At 39.2% G+C, this 13528-nt stretch overlaps 1 pseudogene; it reads right to left on the bottom strand.

The window, feature by feature from the left end:
- The window catches only part of LOC104847779, a 17092-nt pseudogene extending 4910 nt beyond the window's left edge, over positions 1 to 12182 (bottom strand).
- Between the last annotated feature and the right edge of the window lie 1346 nt (positions 12183 to 13528).

Genomic DNA, 13528 nt, shown 5'->3' with positions numbered 1-13528 from the left:
AGGGAAAGCGGAAAGCGGGTGGGGGAAAGGTAATAAGGGAGAGGAAAAAAATATGAGAAACTGAAAAAATGGAAATAAAGTGTTTATAAATGGAGAGGGGAGGAGAGGATGAAGGGAGGGCAGGGACAAGGGGAAAAAAAATGAGAATCAAGACCTATTATGTAAAGGTACAGGATCCCAATGATGAATGTAACTATTGTATACCTAGATTATGCCAATAAACTCAATAAAAAGAAAAAATAAATAAATAAAAAAGAAAATATACTTTTATCGTTCCTTAATAATACATACATAAATAAATAAATAAATAAATAAATAAATAAATTTTGGAATATGTTTGTAAGCTCCCTCAAAAATTTAGCAACAGCCCGGTGTGGTGGCCCATGCCTGTAATCCCAGCACTTGGGAGGCAGAGGCAGGAGGATCACTGTAAGTTCAAGGCTAGCTTGAGCTACATAGTGAGTTCAGGGCCAACCTGAACTACTAAGAGAGTCCTGTCTCAAAAAAACAAAAAAAAAATTTAAATCTACCAATAATGTGGAGAGATTACATTGTATACTCCTTCACTTATTCGATATAGCTCTCTAGTTATTTGTCTTTTTTATGTCTCCCATCCAGGATTTTAATTTTTGAAACAAAAATTGTTGTAACTTTCAGTACTATAAACTCCATTAGTTATATTACTATTATGAAAGTCTTTTAAAAGCTTTTCTTAGTATATGCTAAAAAAGAAAACTAGTTTCTAGCTAGTATAGAGATTCTGCACTGTGACCCTACAGACTGAATTATTATGAATTTGTTATTTGCATGTATTCTTCATTAGAGGAGAGGACAGGAACTGGGCCTGACTTTCTCATGCCTGTATCCCCAACCCTCTCCTAGGGCCTGGCACCCAGGAGTGCCTTAATGAATCAGTCAATCCCTGGCACAAAGCACCACTCAGCACTAGTTTCCTCCCCTTTCTAAACAATCACCCCATTAGAAAGATATACTCAGGCCCACAGACAGAGAATACACATTTCCTAAGGCTTCAGAGTAAATTAAGGAAAAACTGGAGCTACAGCCCACGTCTCCTAGCTGAAGTCCTTTTTGTTTTTGTTTTTGTTTTTCCATCAAGCTACATCTGCTCACTAAATGCCCCTCCCTTAACTCCACAGGAAGAATAGGGAGATTAGCACTCCATGAACAAAATAGTAAAGAATCAGAAATTTTGTAAATTACCCACTAATATCCTTTAGGAAAACTCTGCTGATGAAGCAAGGCAGAGTTGTTTTCTGATATTTGCAAGTAAGACCCTGAGAGGTACAGCTAGGTGGAGTTGGGCTTCTCTCCTTTGTGACCAAAGGTATTTTGGTTCATCTGACGCTCCTTTGTGCCTACTCCTTTCTCAGTGTTCAGAGCCATTCAGTGGTCAGAGCCGGCCAACAGCATGGCTCCTTTGTCCTGGATGGAGGATGAGTCAGGCCGAGTCCTACCCAAGGCAGGATAACTGGAACCACAATAAGTGTAGAACACAGTTTGAAAGATCACTGTGATATAAAGGCCTTCTTGGTGTCTTTGTCTTTTCTCTCCTGATGCAAGCCTCTTTTTACCTGAGGCTATCTTTCTGGCACCATTTTTAGATGGTGAAATGCAGAAGAAAATATTTTGCTTGTTCCTTTCTCCTACTCACAACCACCACAGATATTCTCCCATAGGAAAATAGAGATAAGAGAAGAATCTGCAGGGCTGCCTGACTTGATGGACTTTGAGACAAAAAAATCAGGACCAGCTGTGAAGGCAAAATTGCCAGGACAAGCAGCTGATGGAGAAGAAGAAAAACCTGGGAGTAAGAAATGCAGCCTAAGAAGACTGTGGAAGAGGAAAGGGAAAGCATTCAGGAGACTGAGACTGGCAATAGTCTTAAGTGCCCCATAGTTACACAGCCAGCTCCATCACCTTTTCATAGCCACTATCTCAATCCCTTCCTCCAAACAATCTTGCACTTCCCCAACCTAGCATTAACATCCTCAAGACACTAACTTCTTATTTTATTTCCCATTATGGCCTTTTACCACCCCCAGAGATCTGATACTAAATACACACACACACACACACACACACACACACACACACGTGTATAAAATATAAATATATAATACATACATAATATATCATACATTGTAATATCTGATATATAATACATATATGCCTATATATGTATATACATAAATACATGAGCATATATATGTATATATACATATATATATGTATATATATGTATATATATATAAACTTTCTTATTTAATCATGGGCCCTATTTTCCTCTTAGACTACTTGCTTCTCACAATTCTGCTCCATCCTCTGAATATACCTGTGTCCTCTCATCATCTTGCAAGGCTTGGCGGTGGAGACCAAGTATGAGTCATCTCAGACCTTAGGGCTCAGCACAAACTCTGACACAGAACAAAGACTACATTTTATAACTGACTAAATTTTATGGTAGATAGCCGGTCACCAGTGGAGGTTGATTGATTGGTTTTCTAACTCTCTTTTGGTTTAATTTATTGATAAGTCCAGGGATCAAACAGAGAGAGAGAGAGAGAGAGAGAGAGAGAGAGAGAGAGACTGTTCCACAATACCTAAATGAAGGAAAGATAATAGGTATGAAACAAAAATGATTATCACAAGGTTATTTGATGTCCTTGAAGCAGAGATCCCAATGAATGGAATGGAAAGAGTATTCAAAGATAAATAGCAGGAAAGTGCCATGAAATAAGTAATTTTGCAGCATTAAATTGTATAGCATATTTCAAGAAAAATCAGTGCAGGAAGATCAATGCCTATAAATAACTTGATTAAGTTATCAAATATCAAGGATAAAGAAAAATATTTCAAGCTGATAAGAAGAAAAAAGTCTTCTCCTCAGCATCATTTAATGTCACAACACAATGGAACAATGTCTCCAAAGTCATTCAAGCCTAAAGGCAACAGAGAGGCTCTCAAATGTGAAGGAACTTGAGTCGTGCAGCACCTGAGAGCTCTTCATTAAAAACCTACTATGGAAATAAATCCAGACACACAATAAATGAGTCAAAATAGAGTTATAGAAGTGAGAAACAGTGAAATAAGGACAGTGATAGGCACTAAATAATCTGCTTAAATATAGAATCAAGGCTAAAGAACTTTGGGAATTATAAAGACAGAATAAAAATAAATCTAAATTTTGACAAAGTAAAATCAATGATATAACTAATTTGAAGATCAAAGGGAAATGAGAACGGGTATATAAGGTTAATGTCTTCTAAAATTAAAATAATAAATTAAAAAATAATGATCAATCTTTTAATGTTTTATTATAAGTTTTTTATTTCTTAATTCTTATGCTTTCTTTTAGGAGTTAATAGCTCTTGAACTGAAGGTACATCTATCTTAAGTTCTGAGGTTTCATCAGCTTCACTTTTGTTTCTTTCCCTTCTATTAAATTTAATTAAAATAAAATGTAAGGACTTATAATTTAATAGGACTTCCTTGTGTATTAAGAAAAACTTCATTTTGAAAGTAAATAAAGCATTTCTAATGCAGTCATTGGAGTAGCAAACTGCTGGCTTCCTCCTGCAGCCTCAATCTGAGAGCCACAGAGGGAAAGGCTGGGATACATGGAAAACTGTAAGCCTTCTGTGATGGGGCCTATTTGGAACTGGTACATCCTAGGGTGGGAGCATTAGCTTTGGACAGAGAGTAAACTTGAAAGACTGTAGGACAAAACAATATGGGAACCATCGGAATTCTGCTTTGACTTCTCCCTACCTCAACCCATTGTCTTAGAACAAACTACTCCTGCTGCCTACATCAGCAGCAACTTGGAACTCAATTTCTGACCACAGAAGCAAAATAATGGTAATACAGAAGCACTTCTGAGAAACTTAGAAACAGAAATGTAGGTAACTAAGTATAGGCATTTGTCTGAGTACTCTTCCCCTCCAAACCCCTAGAAGTGATTAATTACAGTCTAAATTCAGTCTTACCCTAATACTACCTCTTCCTAAGGCACAAAGAGAGATGACTCAGCCTTCTGAGGAGTTATTTTCTCAGGGAGGAAATGGTTAATTATGCCTTTCTCTAATCTGGTGTTTCTCTACTCTCCATGTTCTGAGCTAATCGGGACTTAAGCAGTTTGGATCTGACCTTCCTTCACATGCATTACCAGATACTACAATGATAAGCAAATGCTTCCAGGAGACAATGACTTAGTAATAGACTAGGAAATTTAAAAGCCACTCTGAAAAAAGCTCTACAATTAAGAAGGAAAGAACAAAGAAAAGGGTATATTTAATGTTAAATATTTTAAACTCATGAAGATGGTGAATTTCAATAGAGAAACTAGGATAAAGAATCAAATAATGATTCTAAAATTTAAAAATACAACAACTGAACCTAAAATTTAAAGGATGGGTCTAACAACAATTAGATAGCTGAAGAAAAAAGTAAGTGATCTGTAACTATGTCAGGATAAAATACTTAGAATTAAGTACAGTGAAACGAAAGCATGACAGATACTGAAGAGAATATAAGAGCTTTATAGAACGGAGAAAAGGTCTAGCACTGAGCTCAACTGCGGTAGACAGAAGAAATTGGGAAGATCAATATTCAAAGAGCTAATGATTAAGAATTTTCTAGTTCTAACTAAAAACACTACATATTCAAGTAAACTTACAAATTCAAATCAAGATAGATGGGCATATGTATTAACCACCTTTCCATTGATAGACTAAAACTCCTGACATACACAAAGGAGAAAAGTGTTATTTTGGTTCACGGTTTCAGTGGTTTCAGTCCATGCTCAGCTGCCTCCAAGGCATGTGTGGAGGCACATGGCGGAAGAAAGCTGCTGACCTCATGGCATCCAGGAAGCAGAGAGCAAAGAAAAGCCAGGTAGGAACCCAGGGACCAGGTATAATCCCCAAGGTCATGTGCCCATGGCCCACCCAGATACGCCCAGAAGTGTGCTTTACTAATCTTCTACACATCTCTCAAGCCAATCAAGTTAGCAATTAAAATTAACCTTCACAGCTTAACATAGTGAAGCTGTTACAAACCAAAGAACAATAAAAACTCTTAAAACAGCAGGAGGAAAAGAGACAAATTCTCATGAACAACTTTTATACGCAAGCAGCAAATTTTTCAGTAAAAACAATGGAAATAAAAGTGTTATCAATCTTGCTTCTAACAGTGCCATAATCTGGCTTCTCTAATTCCACAGTTTCACATCCTAAATGACATTAGAGACCCTAATATTCCACAATGACGATGCTCTATAATACCTTCAAATGCTGGATAGTACATCTGGATCCCAATTAAGCTTTATTAAAGCTTTGTTAGGTGTCTCACCCATCTTTGAGGCTAAGTTCTCTCTGTAAGATGAGAGACTTGGACCAAAATATCATTAAGAGTTGTTCTTAACCTAACCCACTAGGATGGTAAAAGATGTTTAAAGATAGAAAGGTCTCAAAGCTCTTAAATAGAAGCTGCCTTCAGGGAACATTCTGCATTAACCACTTTCCCTGCTGGTCTTTCATTTGAATCAAATTTATAATCATTCATTCATCCAACAAATACCTATGATAAAAGCTAGACATAGGAATATACAACCAATACAAAGATTCTGTTCTTATGGAGTCTACATTCAGCGAAAGCACAACAAATAAGAAGACAACAAATAAAATATAGCAACAAGAGAATTACCACATGCACAGTGCTATAATGAAATAAACCATCAGATATGAGTGACAGACCTAGTTCACAGTGTCACTTCAGGTACATCACTTTCACATTGCTTTCCTCATTCAAAGATTATAATAATCTGGGGTGGGGGTGAAAGGTGAGCACATCATAGTTTTCCAGTTGCACTGCGAGAATAGTGAATCAGATGAATTCTTGGAGCTAATTTCTCATCAGAAGCCATGGAGACTGGGGCGATAGAATGACACTTTTAAAGTAATGAAAGAAAAAACATCTGTCAACTAAGAATTCTATATGTTGCAAAACAATTCTTCTATAGAGCCCAAACTGACTCCATTTTCAAAAAGTTACTCCATTCTGTGATCAGGTCACTACCCAGTTACTGGAAAAACCCAAGGCGCCATTTTGACCAAATTACAAGCCCATGCTAAATGACAAAGGGCCTAGGAGACAGTGCTCTAACCCCTCCCATTGTAGCCATAGCTCCGACCTTTGTTCTATTCCTGGCTTAAAAATGTAAGGTGATCTTGTACTGTTTGAAGTCCGGAACCTGATTAACGTGTAAGTTAATGGTTCTAGACTATGAAATACATAGAGGCCCCACGTTAATTATTGAACTGTTTGCTCATCCGAAAGGTCTTGATGGCCTTTAAACCATCCTATAGGTATCTGTTAATTATCAATGTGTGACTGCCGAGTATATGACTGCTGACCACCAACTCAAGTCAGCAGACTTTTGTCCCCTGCCTGCATTTTCAAAATGTTAACCAATCAGGCACTGACCCATCTAGAAAGCCCCTAGTTCTGCTTCTTTGCGGATAAAAAGCCTGTGTGAAATCGGGTTCGGGGCTTTCGGTATGAATCCGCTACATCGGTGAGGTCCGGGAGTCCAGTCTCCAGCTTGCAATAAACTCTTCATGTGATTGCATCGGACTCGACTCCCTGGTGGTCTTTGGGGATATCCACTGACTTTTTTTCTGAAACGGGAAATCTTATCCTAAAATTCCTGTGGAATTGCAAGGGACCAAAGCAATCTTGAAAAAGAACAAAGTTAAAGGATTCACACTTCCTGATTTCAAAACTTACCACCAAACAACAGTAATCAGCACAGTGTGGTAGACAGATGCGTAGATCAGTGGTATAGAATTGAGATGCTAGAACTAAACTCATATGTTTATGGTCATTTTTTTCCAGTACTGGGCATTGAACCCACAACCTCTCTTGTGCTAGGCAAGCACTCTACCACTGAGGTACAGTCTCATCCCTGGTCAGTTTATTTTTGACAAGAGTGACAAGAACATTCAATGAGGAAAAAACAATCTCTTCAACAAATGGTGCTGGGACAAATGGAAAATGATATGCAAAAGAATGAATTTGAAACTTTGTACAAAGGTTGACATAAAACTTTACATACTACATACAAAATTATAAATATAGTATATGATTATATTTAATGTATAATTGTATTTAAATGTGGTATGTAATTATATGTTATATTGAAAAATTACCTCAAAATGAGACAAAAGTTTGAATATAAGAACTAAAACCATAAAATTCTTAGCAAAAACCATAAAGGAACATTTTTATGACCTTGGATTTGAACATGGTCTCATAGATAACACACACACACACACACACACACACACACACACACACCAACAAAATAAAAATAAATTGGAAAATGTATTACTATTACAGGAGTACTGTTGTTGAATTTTTTAAATGTTATGCTTCAAAAGACAGTGAAAAGATAACCCAGGAATGAGAGAGGAAATATTGCAATTCATATATCTGATAATGTGTAGTATCTAGAATATGTAAGGGTTCCTACAATTGCAACAACAATAGATAAACAAATTAATTTTTAAATAGGTAAAGGATTATAACTGATAATGTGAAATAGGAAGAAAAGGGCTAACGGTGTAGGGGAAGTGGGAAGGATAGGGGAAAGGAAATAAGGGAAAAGAAAAAACACGAGAAAATGAAAAAATGGAAATAAAGTATTTGGAAATAGGGAAGGGAGAAGGGGGTGAAGGGAGGGCAGGGGTAAGGGGAAAAAATGATAACCAAGATCTGTCATGTAAAGGTACAAGATCCCATTGATGAATGTAACTGTACTGTATACCTAAATGTACCAATAAACTCAGTGAAAATTAAAATAAAATAAAATAAATAGGCAAAGGACTTGAACAGGCATTTCTCCAAAAAAGATACACAAATGGCCAATAAGCATATGAAGATATGTTCAATATCACTAGTCATTAGGAAACTTCAATCAGAACTATACCGTGATGCCACTTCGTGCCCACTAGAACTACTATAAGCAAAAAAGGAGAATAACAAGTGTCAGTGAGGATATGGAGAAACTGAAGCCCTCAAACATTGCTGGGGATGTAAACGATACAGCCACTGTGGAAAGCAATCTAGTAGTTCCTCACAATATTAAAACCAGAATTACCACACAATCCAATCCTGGATAAATACCCAAAATATTGACAACAGGCATTCATACAAAAATTTGTACACTAGGGCTGGGGTGCATGGTAGAATACTTACGTAGCATGTGTAAGGCCCTGGGTTCAATCCCCAGCACTGCCAAAAAAATTTGCACAAATGTTCATAACAAGAATATTCAAAATGGAAAATGTGCATCAGCTGATGAAATTCCATACTGTGGAATATTATTCAGCCCTAAAAATGACTAAAGATATTATATATAACACATATAAGCCTTTACGGTATTGTGCTAAGCAAAATAATCTAGATGTGAAAAGACAAATATTCTGTGATAACACTTATAAGATACTCACAATAGGCGCATTCATAAGGTAGAAAATAGATTAGGAATTATTGGGCTAGGAAGAGGGAAGATGGAGAGTTTTTGTTTAATGATTACAGAGTTTTTGCTTGAAATAATAAAAGATTTTTGATATAGTGGTGATGGTGTTCAACATTGTGAATACAATTACTGCTGTGGAATTGTATAGTTAAAAATAGTTCAAATGGCAAATTTTACATCTATTTTACCATAGTTTAAAAATTAACATAGTAGTAATATAAATACCAAATTGTACATTTAAATGAATTAATTTTATGATACAAAAATTATATCTCAATAAAACTATTTTTTATTAAATGAAATATACTGATAAATGAACTACAACATGGATGAACCTTGATACATTAAGCTAAGTGAAATCATCCAGTTACAAAAGACATACATTACATGATTTCATTTACATGAGATATCCAGAATAGGTAAATCTATAGAGACAGAAAGTATTTTAATGGCTTCCTATGGCTGGAAGGAGCTGGGGGCAGGGGGAGTGACTGCCTGCGGGTACAGGACGTCTTTTGGGGGAAGGTGATAAAAATGTACAAAAATTGATTTGGGCAATGGCTGAAGAATTCACTGACTGTACTAAAAACCACTGAAGTGTTTGCTTTAAATGGATGAATGAACTAGTTGCATGTGAATTATATCTCAGTAAAGCTGTTTTAAAAATGAGATCGTGATTGCACCTGGGGCCTGTCTCTTAGTGGGTGCTCAGTGCCAGGGAATTGCTAGGGAAGTGAGTGATCTCTGAGGTGGGAACAATGAGCTTCCTACAGTGAGAGCCTAAAGCGCTGCTCTTAGATGATGAAAACATTTCTGTGATGTCTTTGCTGTTTACTTTTACTGCCCCTGAGATCTACTCACTCCTTAGAGATCCAACCCAGCTGAGGACTGAAGTGTCTGTCTCAAGCATTCAGCACATTTACTGCCCTCTTCCTATCTCCCAAGCTTCCAGTGGCTTTAATTGGCCTCCACAGAAGAAACAGATCTCCCTGAAGGGCCCTAATTAATCCCTAGGAATCTAGGTCCCACATTCTCTTCTCTCTCCACCCCAACTCCCTGGTTATTTGTTTCAGACAAGGAAAGAACTTTGTAGACTCCCCAAGGAAAGAGAAGCCTCTGGAGAGGTCCACGTGTGCAGCCTGTCCTGACTGTCATAATGAGACCCAGGAGAGCCTTCTTAACACTGAGCACCCTTCCCTAGTGCCCGTAAGAAAGTTCTGGCCAATGCGCTCCTTTTCCCACGTTATAGCCGCTGGTGTCCTCATCTGGCTTCCCCACAGGCATCCCTATTCACACAGCTTTCTATGGCTCCTGGTTCTGAACCATGGTGTGGGTCACTGGAGATCCTGCCCTCACAGGGCCACCTCACATAATTCTGCTCACCCTTCAAGGCCCAGGGAAAATGTTCCTCTGTGTAGTCTTAGCCTGGCTTCACATAGGCCACCATGTCCTACCAGGGGAAATCCAAAGCTTGGGGCTCTTGGCAAGGCTCTTGGCGGGACTCTTGGTACTGCAGGCCCTGGAGCAGAACTGGCAATATGTACATCACACGTCCAGGCCAGTCCCAGGTCCATCAGTGTGCAAAAGCTAGAGCCTCGGACTCAGGTCGCCCTGGCACCATCTTTACTCCAATGTGGAGTATTCTGTACTTTGTTACTTAAAGATGGGGCTGACAGTCAAGTAAAATTACAAAATAAGACAAAGCTTTCCTTACTGCGAGACTTTTCAGAGCCACTGCTTCAGTAATGTATACAGTGAATCTCTAAGAAGGTGGTAGCTACACTACAGTACTACAGTTCCTAAACTTTTTTGACTATAAAATTGCTTTTACTCCTGAGCCTCTGAAGGGACCTGTATTCTGGAAAATTCTGACCTGACCTCAATGACCACTCACATGTACCCAGACCAACTGGGGGAAATCATTTCAGAGCTTCACCTCATACAAGGTGTGATAGAAATATATGGTGAATGTTTAAATTTTTCAAATTTATTACAGTAAAAGACATTGCCATTAACGCCCTCAAAACACTTCCCCTCACTTGAAACACCTCCCATGATTCTTGCTACCTTATGAAACAGTTCTGGGAGTCTCCTTTCGTAAGTGTCTTTATGAGGTGTGATCAAAAATGTGCTGAATGCTGCTGCCAAGTACAATCTTTTGGAAAGGCAGGCTCATAAAAACATTACAGTAATCCTCACCCACCCTATTCAGCAGATCTGACACCATGTGACTTCTGGCTCTTCCCCAAAGTAAAATGACCATGAAAGGTAAAAGTTTTGAATTGACTCAGGACATCAAGGTATCTAGACTTTAGTTGCTAAAAGACACTCATCACAAAAGAGGACTTTCCAGATTGCTTCAGAAAGTGGCATGAATGAGGAGATAATTGTAATAAAGAGGATCATACTGATCAGCCAGATGAAGGATGAATGCAAAATCATTCTTGACATCTGGGATATCACTGTAGTTGCTTTTTTTCTCTTAGTGCTTCAAAGGAATATTGCTTCAGAGAACACCTCAGCATCCACCACAAGCTGTAGGAGGAGGAGGAGAGACTGTAAAGTATTACCAAAATGACATAAAATGAAGCCAGGACCTTAAATATTTCTGCCAAGAGGTAGACTCACTGGTAGCACTTATACCCTGTAAAAGTCTGAGCATCAACTGAACAGTCAATTTCAAGAGTGATGTAGGTTAAAAAATATGGAACATAAGTTATGAAGAAGACAAACAAAGTGACTTTGACTATAATTTGCTTCAGATACACCTGATAAATGATGTCTTTCTGCTCCACATGCATTTGGAAACTTTTCACTTTTTCAAAGATGGCTCTGGCCTGTTTACCCTCCTTCTTGTCCAGGACACTGGAAGTCGGGCTTTCTATGCCAGCTGATTGCAAGCCTGGCTGTGGATAGGGCAATGACTGCTTGCTGGAATCAATATCAGCTGAACACCCTGAGGTTGACTGCTCAGCCACTGTTTCTGACAGGGCCCAGGTGGTCCATGGAGAATCGAAGCACTTGTGAAGGATGGCCACAGAATGCACCAGCCTGGAACTGGCAAGGGGTAGGGAAGCCACAATGGCTGCTGGCTGCAGAGATAAGCGTGCACAAGAGCACCAGGTAGGGGAAGAATTTTGCAAACCAATGAAGCTGCTTCTCATAACAGACAGCATCAATGTAGGAGTACTGCTGCCGGTGGAGGTCACTCTGGATTTGGAGGGGGAGCCGAAGTGGGGTCCCAGAGTTAGAGGTTGTGTGTATACTGGCTTTTAGGGTGTCCCAAGGCACGGTGCCGTGATCGTCGAATTCCACTTTTCATGGAAGACAGCGCAGAACCCTGCTCTGCATAAGCTGGAGAGCTCCGGTGAGCGCACGGCCACCACCACAGCATGATGAGGGTGACGCAAAACCAGAAGACATCCCACCATGGTTCTACGATGTGATAAGATGATCGGGTGTCTGCTAAACATTTTAGCTCTGTTAGCGTTATCACGACTTCCCTTTGTACGAGCACAGAAATATAATGGAAAAATAAATCAAATAAACCAGCTATGCTCCAGTCAGGAGGTCTACACCTTTTGGAGTGTCTTAGACACACAGTCTCTGGGTTTGTCGTCATTCTTTTGACAATTTCCTACTCAAAGCTAGAGTAGAGGGGTAATGGTTCCTATCGCATCTAATTTCAACGTGAGAAATTCCTGCACGTCCCAGTGGTTCCTGGGCCTCTGAAGCTCCTCTCCTTGCTGGGCAGCAAGAAGCCCAAGGACCACCTCCCAACAAACCGCTCCATTCAATCATGGGATAATTGTGCTCAAAATGGGGGGGGGTGTTTAGAGGGGACTTAATGACACTGTGTCTTTTACTATAATAAATTTTTAAATTTAAGCATTTGCCATATTTTTCTATCATGCCTTGTACCATATACCAAAATGAACACAAAGTGAGTGAAATAATTAAATTTGAAAATGAGACTATAGGGCCGGGGATTTAGCTCAGTGGTTTGGTGGCCTGCCTTATATATATATATATATATATGAAAATGAGACTATAAAAATTAAAGGAGAAAAAGCAAAAGTAAAATGTAAGCAATATCTTTGGACCCCAGAACTTGGCGCCAGTCTAGCCCACAGAGCTCTGTGATTATTCATGGATTGCAACGTTTGTGATGTCACTGAGAGATACACTATGTAGATAACATTCAATTTTGCTCCTCAAATAGGCTGCTTCAGCTGTTATATTAACTATCTTTCACTTTGGCATATTCCTCCTATGAAGTTACATATAGGATACTGATAACCTTCATGCTTGGAAAGCTCCCTAAACGGGTCAATCACTTCATGCAACCATCACCTTGGGTTTATTCCTTACTGCTGAGGCACAAATTAGACTTTCTTCCAAAGCAGAATTTTCAACTTAAGCAAATAGTTAGAAGGTTGTCTGATAACTTCCCAGCCAAACCTAAGTATGAGCTTAACTTCCCTGCCCCATAACCTAAGGAGACTTGGCCAGGCCCTTCCCCCTGTAGAAGCCAGTCTTTCTGGCCAACACTCATCCTTTCAAAGAGTCCTGTGGGCCTGGGCACCAGAAACAACCAGTGAGATCAGACACATCACAAGGTCCACCTGGCTACCATCACCTCTGGGCTTCCAGGAGCCTTGGACACCACATCTTTCACCCATTTAGGTGCTGATTCCTGCTAATTCTGTAAAACCTCTCTTTTCCGATGAATGAATTGGGTGCCAATTGAGGGTAGAAAAGAGCAAGCGTGTGCTCACGTACACACATACACACAGAGCACTGTCTGAGGAGGGTAGAGCTGAGTGGCATCTTTGTGGCACTGTGCAGGGGTACAAACACACACTAGCATGCAGGAGGGGACTGGGAAGTCTTCCCTTGCCTGTCTGTCTCTCTTGACTCAGAGCTCCTGGAGGGCAGGCTTCTCCTCATTGAGCACAAGCCCTTCCC

This window comes from Fukomys damarensis, unplaced genomic scaffold, assembly GCF_012274545.1.
Source record: "Fukomys damarensis isolate Sample0158 unplaced genomic scaffold, DMR_v1.0_HiC HiC_scaffold_16, whole genome shotgun sequence".
NCBI lineage: Eukaryota > Metazoa > Chordata > Mammalia > Rodentia > Bathyergidae > Fukomys > Fukomys damarensis.
Note: the sequence above shows the minus strand (reverse complement) of the source record. Positions and strands in the feature narration are given on the sequence as shown.